We start from the raw sequence: 15040 nt of genomic DNA, 5'->3' as shown, positions 1-15040 counted from the left end.
CCCCCACACACATGTGACAGATGATGTTTGCCCTTGTCAAACACAACAGTGAAGTGCCTATCAGTGCTAAGAATAGGGAGTTTTTGCTACATCTCTGGTTTGAGCTAATGGTGGACTCCCATCTCATGCAGACATATGCTCATTCTCATCTGAGCTAGCACTCTAAAAATAGTAGTGTCATTGTGGTAGCATAGGCAGAGGTAGTAGCAGCACGTGCTAACTGCCCCAATACAAATGCACTTGAACCTGTGGGTATAAACTCAGAGTGGCTAATCCATGCTGCCGTGACTGCTGCCACCACTATATTACTATTTTTAGTATGCTACCTCAGATGAGCTACAACAGGTGGGAATCTGTGAGAGGTGGGAATCTCCTCTCTTGCTCATAGTGCAGACATACCCTGTTAATGCCTGTAATAAAAACAGAATTAAAGATATTTCTGAATCATAAGGCAGAAGAGTGGCTTCAGAAATTACCAAGCCCTTGGATTTCTCTAGAAACATTAGGAGTGTCATCAACTATCTTTAGGTGACTCTTAAACCTATAAGAATCTGAGAAAGGGCGAAGGGAATGGTTACTCCACTAGCATCACGCTTACTGCCATGGCACCATGAATAACAGACCTGGAACTGGAGGTAGTCTTTGGAATCTGATATATATATATATATATTGTTCTCAGCCAGCTTGTTGATCATAACTTTTCAGTATCCCAACTGGAGAGATGGTAACAAAGTTGCACTTAAAGTGAGGATTAAGAAATATGTCTGGAAGGCAACTTGGATGCTCAAATCACTTATCGTAGCGTGAGTAGATTCAGATCTTTGATGCCTGCTGGCAGAAGAGCAGTATTTGCTTTACACTATGAATCTTTTTGAAGAATTAGTTTCTGATAGGATTCTGCTAAGGGGGACATATTTTCAATAGATCACTTATCATCCCACTTCTTATCTACTTCATAATCAGAAGCTAAGCCTACTGTCTGAGGACACAAAAACTTTGGTCTGTCTTTTGTTGCCTTATTGGATAACATCTAAGAACTCTTACACTATTGATATTTTTCTTGTATCCTCTTTCTTTCTGCCACACTCCACCCTTTTAATCTCCTTTACCTCAAATAGCAGGTATTCTGCTTTTCTGTTTGAGGGTTTTCAGTTTAAAGCTAAGCAGAGACAAATTCCTCTCCTTGGTACCAAATTGGAAGATTTGAACCCCTTCTGTGCTGAGTTTTGGTAGATTCAGTACATAACGTACCTGCCGGGGAGGCATACATGTCAATACTGTACTAAATATGTTCTAGGGATGTGTGTGTGTGTGTGTGTGTCAGTATGTCAGACTAGATGATCAAATGGTCTCTTCTGGCCTTTGATATTTATAAACTAGAAAAAAAATCGTGTGTAAGGAATGGGGAAGCAAACTGAGGATCTTAAGGCAGGATGCCACTTCTGAACACTGAGCTTTTCCTAAAGCTCAAAGCCACAGAGTATTACTTATCAGGTGTGAAGGTCTTAGCGGGATCCAGGTGTCCAGAAATTGAAGTACAGAAAACAAGCAAGGTGGGCTTAGGTGGGCTTACCTCATATTTTCTCTCCCATGACCCACTTTGTAGAAGAATCTCTGCCATTGTATATATAAAAAGTCTTCTGTATTTTTTTTAATTAACTAAACTTTAAAATGTTTTAAAGACATTTAGATGAGACAAGCTTTATACAGGTTAGGATGTCCCCCCCACGCCCAGCCCCATGCTCATTTGAATGTTGCAACCTCCAGGGGAACTTGTCCAGTGCTATCCCTACTAAGCATGTCATTTTCTGAATTGTGTATAGACTGTGAATCAAATTAATCCCTGGTGTAACTCTCTACTGGTAACATCAGTGAAGTTACATCAGGGATGACTCTGGCCTAGTGTTGCTCTGTGCAGACCAGAGAGCAGCCTAGTCTCAAACTGTCCTCTCGGATATTATTTTGCATTCTGGTATATACTACTAGGCTTTTGGTTCATAGCCAACATGCTGATGCAGCTGTATGTCTCATGATTTCACTCATCTTCCCATTATATGATAACCTCTTCTCTTAAAACAATGCACCAACAATGAAGGCCAAAAATAGTTATTGCATTAGAAAAGAACTCATGCATAATTAATAGTTCTATTTTAATGCTTCTGTTGGTATCAAACCAAAAATGGCAGTGTATTCACTATTGCATTGTATTAACCTTTCTTTATATGGTGATGGTCCACAGTATAATGATGCTAAATACAGTAACAATCTAGTTATTTTTGTCAAAACCTTATTGTTGGTGTGGTTTTTTGATCCTCAGATTGTATACTTTCTCCGTAAAACAATGTCAAAAAAGGTACAGATGTGGAGGGAAAAGCATCCACCATTTAGTGCTCCTGAGCTGTACTCTTTCTAAGATCCCAATGGTTATCAGCCCTTGAATAGGTAAATGTGTGTGCTGAATGTAAGACCAGGAAAGAGGATGCTAGCCCTGCAACCTGCTAAGGTTTTTGCTTTTAGATGAGAAGGTCCCAGTTGGAACCACTTCTGAGGGATGGGTGGTGAAATGCAAGACAACGTTCTGTCCCCAGCTTTTTTGCAGACTGCACCATGAATGTGTCTACATGTCAAGTTGGAAGTGTAAATTCTAGCTCAAGCAGACATACCTGCACTAGCTCCATCTGAACTAGCATGCTAAAAATGCAATGTAGCTGTGGCAGTCTGAGTCATGGAAGGATTCAGCCCTCTGTCATGCCAGCTCCCACTTAGGGGAATAAATTAGAGCTGGCTGGAGATAACCTGGCCCTCACTGGGGGAGCAGAGACAGCTGTCACCCAATTAGCTTAGGACTGTATAAAAACCTCCAGGGAAGGAAGCCTGTGGAAGAGCAGAAACAAAGGGAAAAGATGGGGAGTGGAAGCATGGAAGTAGCATTTCCCTCCTGCAGATGGTGAAGGGCCAATTGTACATGGCGAAACAGTGGTGGGAAAAAGCCTGTAAATAAACTGAACCTCTCGTCACTAACCCTAGGGTTTCAGAGTGATTTTGTGGACCAAGCAGAGGCAGGAGACAAGGGGGCCCTGCTGCAACTAGCCACGCATTCGGGATTGTCCATGATTCCGTGCCAGAGCAAGTTTTTGGCAGCCCGGAGATGGAGGAGACCCTGCAATGACTGGTCAAGCAGCAGGAGTAAGAGCAGCAGGCAATGCAGAGTTTTCAGCAAGCCCACCAGCTTGAGAGACAGGCCTTGCTCACCTGGCAGGCAGAACAGTTGAAGAACCTGCAGGACTTCATTCTGGAGCAGGCTGACATCCAACAGCAGATCCTGCAGAAAGTGGTGAGTCCCATGGGAGGGGATGGCATTCGGGTGTTGGGCTTAGAACTGTGTAAAATGGGCCTGACAGATGACTCCGACGCTTTCCTAGGCACATCTGAGTGGGTAGCCGCAGGCACTGAATGGGACAGAACAACCTGGGTCCTGCACTTGGATCCCTACCTAGCTGGTGAAGCCCAAGCAGCCTACATGGCCCTAAGTGAAGAACAGGCCAGGAATTATGAAGCGTTAAAGGCAGCCATCCTGGATCAGATAGGGCTGTCTGTGGAGAAGTTCCAGTTGTTAAGGTGGGGGGCAGGGTTGCGGCCCCAGGCATTCACCCAAAAGTTAATGGACTTGGCCATCCGCTGACTGAAGCTGGATAACAAGACAGTGGGGGAGATCATGGATGCATTCGTACTAGAGCAGTTTTTACAGGGCTTCCCCAAGAACACAAAGGTGTGGATGAGGAGGCACCGAATGAATACGGTTGAGGCAGCTGTAAAGCTTACAGAGGAGTATGTGGAGGAGGACTTCCCCAGGAAGGAGGGACGTCCGAGTAAGGAAGTGAAGACCGGAGAAGGCCCAGAAACCCCCCCACCCAGGAAGAACAAACAGGAGGACTCCCAAGGGGCTCCCACGGCGTCCAGACCAGTTGTCCGCTGGCAGTGCGGATGCCCAGGACACAAGAAGGGGGACTGCCCGCACATGGATTATGGGTGAGCAGAGTTTTGTGCTTGGGCAAACGGGGGGGGGGGGAGGGCAGGAAGCTGTCAACCATTCCAGTAATGGTGGGGAGAAAACTCCAGCGAAGCCTGGTGGACTTTGCCTTGGCCTGCTTTGTGGTACAAAGGAAGCTAGTGAAGCTGCACAGGTGGATTCCCCGTGTGAAGATGGACGTAGAATGTGTTCATGGGGATAGGAGGCAATACCTTATGGCTCGAGTGCCCCTCGAGGTTCGGGGCAGGTTTAAGTTGCAATGGGTCGGGGTAGTAAAGGACCTGCCTTATCTGGTGGTGTTGGGTGCAGACTGGGACCTCTTCCCAAGAGGGAAGATGGGCAGAGGGAGAATCGCGAGGACAGGGGTAGAGACCCCAGAACAGAAAATCCTTCTTGTGCTCTGTTGTCTAGGGGGGAGAGAAGCTATGGGTTAGATGTCCATCCCAGGGTCCTCGACTGGAAAGCAAGGCCTGGCAGAGGCCCTTCTTGGCGGACCCCTAAAGGAAGAGACCCAGACCCTGTTGGACGAGCTTGAGGGACAGGAGTGTTTGGGAGAGGGCCAGGACCAATCCCGAACCCCTGACAGAAAGGAAGCAGGGAAAAACAGGGGAACACTCAGGGAGCTGTGAATGGTGCAAGGACTTGTGGGTTGCAATGGGGCTGCCTCATCCCCCACAATGCAGTTTCGGTGGGTGAGGGACGAAGGAACCCCACATGGCAAACCCAGTACCCTCTCCCCAGTAGAGGAAGGAGAGGACATGGGGGGGGGTGTACAAACGTGGCGATTGGAGGAGCGGGGGAGGTGTGTGATGGTGCTGGGCAAAAGGTTGAAGATTCAGCCCTCTGTCACGCCAGCTCCCATTTAGGGGAATAAATTAGAGCTGGTTGGAGATAACCTGGCCCTAATTGGGGGAGCAGAGACAGCTGCCACCTAATTAGCCTGGGACTGTATAAAAGCCTCAGAGGAAGGAACCCTGGGGAAGAGCAGAAAGAAAGGGAAAAGACAGGGAGTGGAAGTAGAAGCAGGGAGATAGCACTTCCCTCCCTCCCGCCTGCAGATGGTGAAGGGCCAACAGTACATGGTAAAATGGTGGTGGGGAAAAAGCTTGTAAATAAACTGCACCTCTGGTCACTAACGCCAAGGTCTCCGGGTGACTTTGTGGACCTAGTAGAGACAGGAGTCAAGGGGGCCCTGCCACAGCCTGCTATAGCCCCCTTTAAGGACTGTAGAGCCAAAGAGTTACCTGCTACGTGGAGGTAGCTCCATACCAGGTCAACTTGGACACAATAATACATCTTCCTCCCCGTCTTCCCCTCCCAGGGGCAAGTGACCAGAAAAGAAGGGGACTATTTATGCCCAGGTCTGTGCAGTCAGGAATGGATAGAGGCTGACTTAAAAATCCTCTTGGATGCTTTGGAAAGAGCAGGTTTGGAGGTATTTTACCAAGACAGGTGGTGGGCCCAGAAATGGTCATCCACCTGGATACAAAAAAGGGATAGTGCAGGATATAACCCTTCCAATTCCCCTTTCCTCCTCCACCGTTTGGTGGCACTGATTGTCTGGGTAACAGTTTGCTAACAAATAGTGTGTTTCTGGTGTTACTACATGGCAATGAATAGTGGTATGTTATCTATCTCCGGGCCTCAAGGTCACAGGGTAACAAGCTTGGTGAGGGCATTTGTACTGGCTTCAGGAGCTGGCAGCAGGAGCTAGCAAGGAACTTCAACAGATGCCACTAGCATAGTGGAACTTTGGTATATGATGGTTGTCAGTATACTGCAGAGATCAGTGGCTCTGCAAATGTTTTGGAGCCATGAGAGAAGCTTTTTAATGATATTGTGCCATTTCAGGAGCTGGAAGGCCTGTCATCAATATAGCCGACTTCAGAGGACTGGATGCTGCAGTACATGATGTTACCAATGCAACAACTGACATAATCAACCATCTCCAGTTGCCTATTGGGCCTTATGTTTGTCAGTAGGCTGAAGTGTTACCCAGATCCTTGTAGTGGGTTTTAAGTTGAGAGGTTTCTAGTGAGTTGGTCTCAAAGCAAGGCCCTAAGGAGGATACATGTTGTCCCGTCACTGTTAATACACTTAGGGATCTGGTGCAGACCCTGGAACCCATATGTCATTGTGGACAAGAGGTAGCCTTGTTCAGGGCAGCATTCCTAGTGTTTGAATCTTTTAGGATCAGCAAACTAGTACTTAGGTACTGCAGGAGCTCTTCTGAAAGGGCTTTTCCCCTCCCAATATATATCCTTCAGTTCCAACTGGTGATATTAACCTTCAGAAGATCAAAAATGGCTTAAGGAGGCCAGGATGAATCCATCATTTGATAGGAGGGCAGCAAGCTGGGATTTGTCCTTTGGAGGCTATGAAGTCCTATATGCCAACATGGCTCATCCCTCCCTGCTCTCTTTATTTACGGTGACAGGAGTCCCTCACAACATACCAGTTTTTTACAGTTTTAAGACTGGTACTGACCAAGTTGGGGCTTCTAGCACACACACATTTGGTTCCTAGTCATTCAGGATTGGAGTGGCAACAGTATTGGCCAAGCTGGGTCTGGGGGCCAGGGCAATTCGGCATTTGGATGTTGGCATTCTGGGCATACAGAATGTACATGAGACCCCAAGTGAGGAAATCAATGTTAATTTTCCTTTGTTTCCCGGTGCTTGCAGATGGTGATGTAGATCTGCAGGCATGGTATTGTTTTCAGGATGCACAGGTGGGCTTCAAGGTGTCTGCAGGTTTGCACCTGGGTCTTGGTGGTGAAGCAGTCCTGAGTTGGTATTGGAGGGACATGTTTTGGAACCAGCTGATGCCCCTTCTGCACTCCTCAGTGTCCTGTGAATAAGCATCAGATATGATTGTGGTTCATCACTGGTGGTGGTGGAGAAATGATTTGGGAATGTGTAAAGGGGTGGACTTAATGCTGAGTATGAAGGACAAAGTTCCAGGATCTGCCCTATGAGGAAAAAAAAATACTTGGTTGGACATGTTGCAATGCAGACTGGGAAGGAGCTGGCAAATGCCCCACCCCAGCCCTCAAGGCTGTGGTATACACTAATGGAGAGATGGCCAAATTTACTGGTGGCATAAGGTGGTTGGTAACTTCTCATCCAGACATAGCATATAGACACCAGAGTTATTCAGGGAGGACAAGGGTAATAGAGCTAATATCTCTTGGCCAATATTAAAGAAAGCATCAGCAAATGCCTGGGAACCTGGCTAGATAGCTGGGGAGGCAGCCAAGCTAATTTTTGAGGCCTCCTTGTGGCAGATTGTCACAGGATGGTTTTGTCACTACCTGATGAACCTCACTGCCTGGCCGGTTCAGATGGTTTCACAGTCACAAACACACCAGGCTGTTTAACTTGACCAAGATGTGTATTTATTTCCCTCTTGTATAGTAAGACCATGCAACGCTGGCTTACAGCAAGATTAGGGTTCTCTGCAGCCCTCAGTCCAGGCTCACCCTCTGAGCTTCCTTGTTTCCTTCCCTTATATTCTTCCTAGTTACCTTATTAGCCCAGTGATTGTGAGCACCTGTGTGACAATCCCCCACCAGAAGGTGTATTATTGCCCTCAGCTAGACATGGAACTCTCTTCAGCTTGCAGCAATGTCAATTACTTGCAGCAATGTCCAGTGCAGGTACTCTGTGAGAAATGGATATGGTGATCAGATAAAGTGGCGTAGGAAAGGATTTAAAGGAGATTTTTTTTAAAGGCGCAGAAAGTGGGGGTCCTATGATTGGTAGGGTAGGGAGTAAACCCACCTCCTTTATAGCCCCCACCCCCTCGTGGGGCAGGAGCAGGGGTGAGGTCCCAGTGGTGAGTTGCCTGGGATCACAAGGGAAGGGCTGCTGGCAGTTTTGGATTGATCTGTACTGTACAAACTTTATCTGCTGGGTACTCCCTGGAATAAAGTTGTGACCTAATGAAACCACATCCACTGTCTCCTATCCTTTTGACATAGCTGGACAATATGTAACATAACTCCTGTTTTTTGTAAGACAATACCATTAGTGCACTGGACATACATTGTGTATCACCTGTCACATGGAGTTCTTAACACCTTCCTAATGGATACTGTTGAGTGTACACAGGCCTTACCATCACTCATCCCAGAAAAAACTGGTTATATACTAACCACAATGTCAATACGAAGATGTGCACAATAATGAAATGCTACCAACTTTAAATTCTATTTATTGCACTTTTAGGGCTTAGTGTTCACATGCTTATGAATATTTCATCTTCCACCAGTAACTACCAATTTGGTAGCTTGCTACCAGGAATCTGACCTTAAATAAACATTATTTTTTACTTAAAGCACTTATTTATTAATAACATATTACCATAATTAAATTACTCCTTTATTACTAGTTATAATATCCCATTTTTTGAATAAGTGGGAAAAAATAAGGCCCTGATCCATGTGGATAATCATTTGTCTATATCAGGGGTCGGCAACCTTTCAGAAGTGGTGTGCCGAGTCTTCATTTATTCACTCTGATTTCAGGTTTTGCATGCCAGTAATACATTTTAATGTTTTTAGAAGGTCTCTTTCTATAAGTCTATAATATATAACTAAACTATTTTGTATGTAAAATAAATAAGGTTTTTAAAATGTTTAAGAAGCTTCATTTAAAATTAAATTAAAATGCAGAGCCCCCCGGACCGGTGGCCAGGACCCGGGCAGTGTGAGTGCCACTGAAAATCAGCTCATGTGCCGCCTTCGGCACACGTGCCATAGGTTGCCTACCACTGGTTTATATGAACACAAATGAAAGTTCAGGATGTGCTTTCATTATTTTATTTTATTGTGTCCATATGCTCTCAGAATTAAGAAAATCCAGACTTTAGTACTTGGCAATGCACACTTTTGTATTGATGCACAGTAATCTGAAGAATGCCAATTAGTTGACTTCAAATCTAGATGTAAAGCATTTACAAAGCTCTCCCTCTTGACTTTCTCACAGAGCTGTTCTCCAGTGCTCTTCTGGCAGTCTCATTTGCATTCTGCCTGCTTCTCTCTGTTCTCTGGCTTCTGTTCACAGACACACACCCTTCCACCAAAGAATACTCACTCCACTACATTTGCATGCTGTTCTCATTTAAAACCCTTCCCCACATAGCTCAGCTTCTGACCAGACTTGCATGTGGTCTGTTGCTTTTTGGTTGTTGGCTCCTATTGTTGGCTCCTATTGTTGGCTCCTATCTTGCTTCTAAAAGGAGCTTAACTGCTTCTTACAATTATCCTGAATGAAGACGTACCTATCTAGGGTTACCATATTTAACAAATAAAAAAAGAGGAACCTCCACGGGGCCCTGGCCCTGCCCATTTCCCATCCCCAGCCCCGCTCCAACCCTGCCCTAACTCCGCCCCCTCCTCCCTCCCACTCCCAGCCACGCGAAAAAGGCTGCCGAGCGCTACCGGCTTCACGGTTTGCTGGGCAGCCCCCAGACCCTGCGCCCCCGGCCGGCACTTCCCCAGCACAGCTGGAGCCCGGGAGGGGAAGCGCCCAGCCGGGGGCGCAGGGTCTGGAGGCTGCCCGGCAAACCGTGAAGCCGGTAGCGCTTGGGCTTCGGGCAGCCCCCTTGCCTCCGGACCCCAGCCGCCGGCCGGGCACTTCCCCTCCCGGGATCCGGCGGCGCAGGGTCCGGAGGCAAGGGGGCTGCCTGAAGCCCATAGCACTCGGGCAGCTCGGCTCTTAAACAGAGCCGAAGAGTCAGGGGAGGAGCAGAGCAGCCGCGGGAGGGGAAGTGCCCGGCCGGCATTTTCCCGGACATGTTCGGCTTTTTGGCAATTCCCCCCGGACGGGGGTTTGATCGCCGAAAAGCCGGATATGTCCGGGAAAAACTGGACGTATGGTAACCCTATACCTATCATGCCCACCAGCTTTCATGAGGTTTCACCTCCCACATCATAATGGTACAAAAAACTTGACTCAGCTCTGTTATCAAATTACAAGATTTGAACAAAAAAGATCCAGCCCTTTAAAATCTAAGTTTTAGTCTCTGCAAAAAAGCAATAGGCAATCCCTTATTTGAAACACTGGACACATTTATTATTCCCATTTCAAATCACCCATAATTATTTGCATCTTACTTACATACTTGACCTTTTAAAAGAAAAATTCTTTTTGTAAAAACAAACTAGATATTATATGTGATTGAGGGCATGCATCTTAATAAACCAGTAGGGAAGGCATTTGAAGTGAAATGTGGCTATGTACTGACATATCTGAGAAATAAAAGTGTCTGCAAGCTTTTATGCATTGTTTCTAATGCCTCTTTTACTCCTTTCTGGTGGTTTTCATCATTTATGTATAAAGTACATAGTTTGTCTCTTACCATTTTAATTAAACTTTAATTCTGTTTTCATTCTTATGGAAGTTGAAGTTACTGAAGAGTAAGGAGCTATATAGAAGACTTTTGTATTGCAGTGTTGTTCTGTCATATGGCTACCCATGTGAAAGGTCATATTGAAATGCTGCATCTTTCAAATTAACAAAAATAGAATCATCTATGTTACAATCCAACACCAAGTAAGTGATAGTCTTCTGCGTGTCTAGGTATGTGGTGGGAACACTGAACAGATCATCTTTGCTAATCTTAGCGTGTGAATTAGCAGAAACACAGTTGTGGGTGTAACAATCTTGGGGTTCATTAAATAACAAACCAGTGAATGAAAAATGAATAAAACAGACTGGAGAGCTTCTGTAGTGAGCTGCTGCACACAGCCAATCCCCACCTCCAGGGCACAGCTCCAAATTCTGATGTTCATAATACTGTCCCTTATCATAGAATCATAAAATATCAGGGTTGGAAGGGACCTCAGGAGGTCATCTAGTCCAACCCCCTGCTGAAAGCAGGACCAATCCCCAACTAAATCATCCCAGTGAGGGCTTTGTCAAGCCTGACCTTAAAAACCTCTAAGGAAGGAGATTCCACCACCTCCCTAGGTAACCCATTCCAGTGCTTTACCACCTTTATAGTGAAAAAGTTTTTCTTAATATCCAACCTAAACCTCCCCCACTGCAACTTGAGACCATTATTCTTTGTTCTGTCATCTGCCACCACTGAAAACAGTCTAGATCCATCCTCTTTGGAACGCCCTTTCTCTTCCGCAGACTAAATAACCCAAGTTCCTTCAGCCTCTCTTCATAAGTCATGTGCTCCAGACCCCTAATAATTTTAGTTGTCCTCTGCTGGACTCTTTCCAATTTGTCCACATCCTTCTTGTAGTGTGTGGCCCAAAACTGGACACTACTCCAGATAAGGCCTCACCAATGCCAAATAGAGGGGAATGATCATGTCCCTCAATCTGCTGGCAATGCTCCTACTTATACAGCCCAAAATGCTGTTAGCCTTCTTAGCAACAAGGGCACACTGTTGACTCAAATCCAGCTTCTCATCCACTGTAACCTCTAGGTCCTTTTCTGCAGAACGAATGCCTAGCCACTCGGTCTCTAGTCTGTAGCAGTGTATGGGATTCTTCCATCCTAAGTGCAGGACTCTGCACTTGTCCTTGTTGAACCTCATCAGATTTCTTTTGGCCCAATTCTCTAATTTGTCTAGGTCCCTCTGTATCCTATCCCTACCCTCCAGTGTATCTACCACTCCTCCCAGTTTAGCGTCATCTGCAAACTTGCTGAGGGTGCAATCCATGCCATCCTCCAGATCATTAATGAAGATATTGAACAAAACCAGCTCCAGGACCCACCCTTGGGGCACTCCGCTTGATACTGGCTGCCAACTAGACATGGAGCCATTGATCACTACCAGTTGAGCCCAATGATCTATCCACCTTTCTATCCACCTTATAGTCCATTCATCCATCCCATACTACTTTAACTTGCTGGCAAGAATACTGTGGGAGACCGTATCAAAAGCTTTGCTAAAGTCAAGGAATAATACGTCCACTGCTTTCTTCTCATCCACAGAGCCAGTTATCTCATCATAGAAGGCAATTAGGTTAGTCAAGCATGACTTGCCCTTGGTGAATCCATGCTGACTGTTCCTGATCACTTTCCTCTCCTCAAAGTGCTTCAAAATTGATTCCTTGAGGACCTGCTCCATGATTTTTCCAGGGACTGAGGTGAGGCTGACTGTCCTGTAGTTCCCTGGATCCTCCTCCTTCCCTTTTTTAAAGATGGGCACTACATGAGCCTTTTCCCAATTAGCCTCCCCCAATCGCCATGAGTTTTCAAAGATAATGGCCAATGGCTCTGCAATCACATCCGCCAACTCCTTTAGCAATGTTGGATGCAGTGCATCTAGCCCCATGGACTTGTGCTCATCCAGCTTTTCTAAATAGTCCTGAACCACTTCTTTCTCCACAGTGGGCTGGTCACCTTCTCCCCATACTGTGCTGCCCAGTGCAGTAGTCCGGGAGCTGACCTTGTTCGTGAAGACAGGGGCAAAAAAAGCATTGAGTACATTAGCTTTTTCTACATCCTCTATCACTAGGTTGCCTCCCCCATTCAGTAAAGGGCCCACACTTTCCCTGACCACCTTCTTGTTGCTAAAGTATCTGGAGTGTCTCTCAATTATAATCTTCTACAAACATAGCTCTACAGTGGGTTTCGTTTGTCCTACAGGCAGGGCCGGCTTTAGCAGGTGCGGGGCCCCATGCCGGGACGTGAATTGTCTTGTGCCCCCCCTTCCCCAACTCCGCCCCCTCCCTGCCCCATTGGATCCCTCCCCAAATCCCCGCCCTGGCCCCTATCTTCCCCAAGCACACCGCATTCCTCCTCCTCACCCCTCCCTCCTAGGCTTGCGCTGATCAGCTGTATGGCGGCGCAAGCGCTGGAGGGAGGGGGGAGAAGCAGGATGCGGCTTTTTTTTTTTTTTTTCCGCTCCGCCTGCAGCCCCGGACGTTGCGAGGTCCTCTTAGGCACAGGGCCCCATTCCGGGGAATCGGCCGAATTGGCTTAAAGCCGGCCCTGCCTGCAGGGACTGAGGACATAATTTGTCTAGTGTCAAGTCTAATATCAGTTTCATACTGGACGTATATCCATAGGCAGTCTGCACTGCTGGTCTTCTTTTTATGTTTGATATGTTCCTTGATTTTCAGTCATACTTCATATTAAGGTTCTATTTATAGTTTTAAAAATGTTAAATGATTAATTGATTTAATAAATACTTAATCATGTGTTAGAGCCTATCCTGTCAACAAGTTTCATAGAAATGTCTGATAATGATCTACATCTTCTATTATGTACTTGTAACCATCTATACACATTCTGCCTATGTTAACTTTTTATAAACTATATATACATGGAATCTGAATGGTGTTTTATATTCTGCTAGTTTATGAGTTGAAGTTCTTGGGGCAATTCCCCATTAGGTCCAGTCTGCACTGGCATGCATGGATGGTGGGGCTAGTTATGGTTTCATGATTCAGAGCCACCCACCCTCGGTGCAAATTAGGACTGCATAGGGGAAGTTCTAATGTATTCCACTGGCATAAGGCCCCTGGCTCTTTTTCTATTGTTCTCCTTAATAGGTAGGGAATTGTTTTCCATCCCATGAGAATCTTTGGGATTTTGAAAATCTGTCCCATGCTAAATCAGGATGAAAGTAAAAAATCTCAGTGTTTTTGCAGATTGATAATCCCCCCTCCCCTCCAAAAAAAGGATCAGGTCAGATGAAACATTGTTTCAATCACTGAAACATTGTTTCAATCACAATGAAATATTTAATTGTTGACCTTTTTGTGCTGTTCTGAGAAGTTTGAAACTTTTTTAAGACTTTTTTTATTGAAATGAAAGATGTCAAAATAGACAATTTCCTCCAAACAGTTTCGTTTTTGATGAGTCGGTATTTGCTGATTGGGGGACCGAGGGGGAAGAAATGTATTGTTGAAAATTCTCAACTACCTTTATTGCCTTAACATTTCATAGTGGATGCACCCCCTCCTTATACCAAGCATGGGGGGACAGCTGACATAGGACGTGGCAGAGTCACTGTCACCAGCTTTGTGCCTCTGCACAGGCGGAACACTCTACTGGCCTTTTCCAGCTTCTTTAAAGCAACTTTCCACCACTTATGGAGTACAAAATTGCCTTAGTGGACTAGAGAATCCAGCCTTTTAAATTCAGTGTTATAGAAATGGAAATACAGCCCCCTACCTCAGAATTTTCCAGGCAGCCTACTAGGTAAATACTTGTGCTAGGTAATCTGAGACATTTGAAGGCCCGCTGTGCCAAATGGGGATGGCAGAACCCAGGAAATGGTGTGAGGCTCTAAATATGGAGTTTGTTTCATTCATTTTCACTTGGCCCGAGCCATACGAGGCTAAACATTGCATCAGTTATCCTTCATCTGGGTGTGAAATTTATGGTAAGAGAAATTTCATCTAGATTTATTTTTTTATTTTTTTGCTTGAAGAGAACACATGATTTTTCGCAGGGTTCCCTGGGGTAAGATCTTTCATGTAGCTCTCACCTTAAATTGTACTGGAAATTTGTGCAGATCTAAGTGAATAGAAAGTGAGATTCTATTGTTGCTTTCATGAAAAATCTGAGGCCAATTAACAATACAGCACACAGAATAAGAGCAAAAGAACATTCAGATAAAAGAACCTGTGCTCATTTGCAGAGTGACTGGTGTGTTAGAGACTGAGGTGTGAGCAGTCAGGCCTAGTGATCCCAGCAGGAGCTGGGAAACTGATCTAATTCCAGGGGCAGGCCTACAGTCAGGAACGAGTAGCCATGCCAGTAGTCAAAACCAGGAGCAGGAGCCAATAGCCATGCAAAAGGTCAGAGCCAGAGTAAAGAACCAGCATCAAGGTGAGAGAGCCAAATCCAGGAGCAGGCTGAGGTAGTAAGGATGATCACATCTAGAGAAGAGAACCCATTGAACAGTCAGAGAGCTACTGCTGCTGGACTGAAAGCCAGCTAACTGCCCTTCCTGATCAATCAGGTGGGGCCAGTCAATCAGGTAGCCTGCTGAAGACCAGATGTGCTTGGTAGGTCACAAATAGACTGACTGGTG

This window comes from Malaclemys terrapin, chromosome 2 (assembly GCF_027887155.1).
Source record: "Malaclemys terrapin pileata isolate rMalTer1 chromosome 2, rMalTer1.hap1, whole genome shotgun sequence".
Taxonomy (NCBI): domain Eukaryota; kingdom Metazoa; phylum Chordata; order Testudines; family Emydidae; genus Malaclemys; species Malaclemys terrapin.
The sequence above is the reverse complement of the archived record's forward strand: the minus strand, read 5'-3'. Positions refer to the sequence as shown.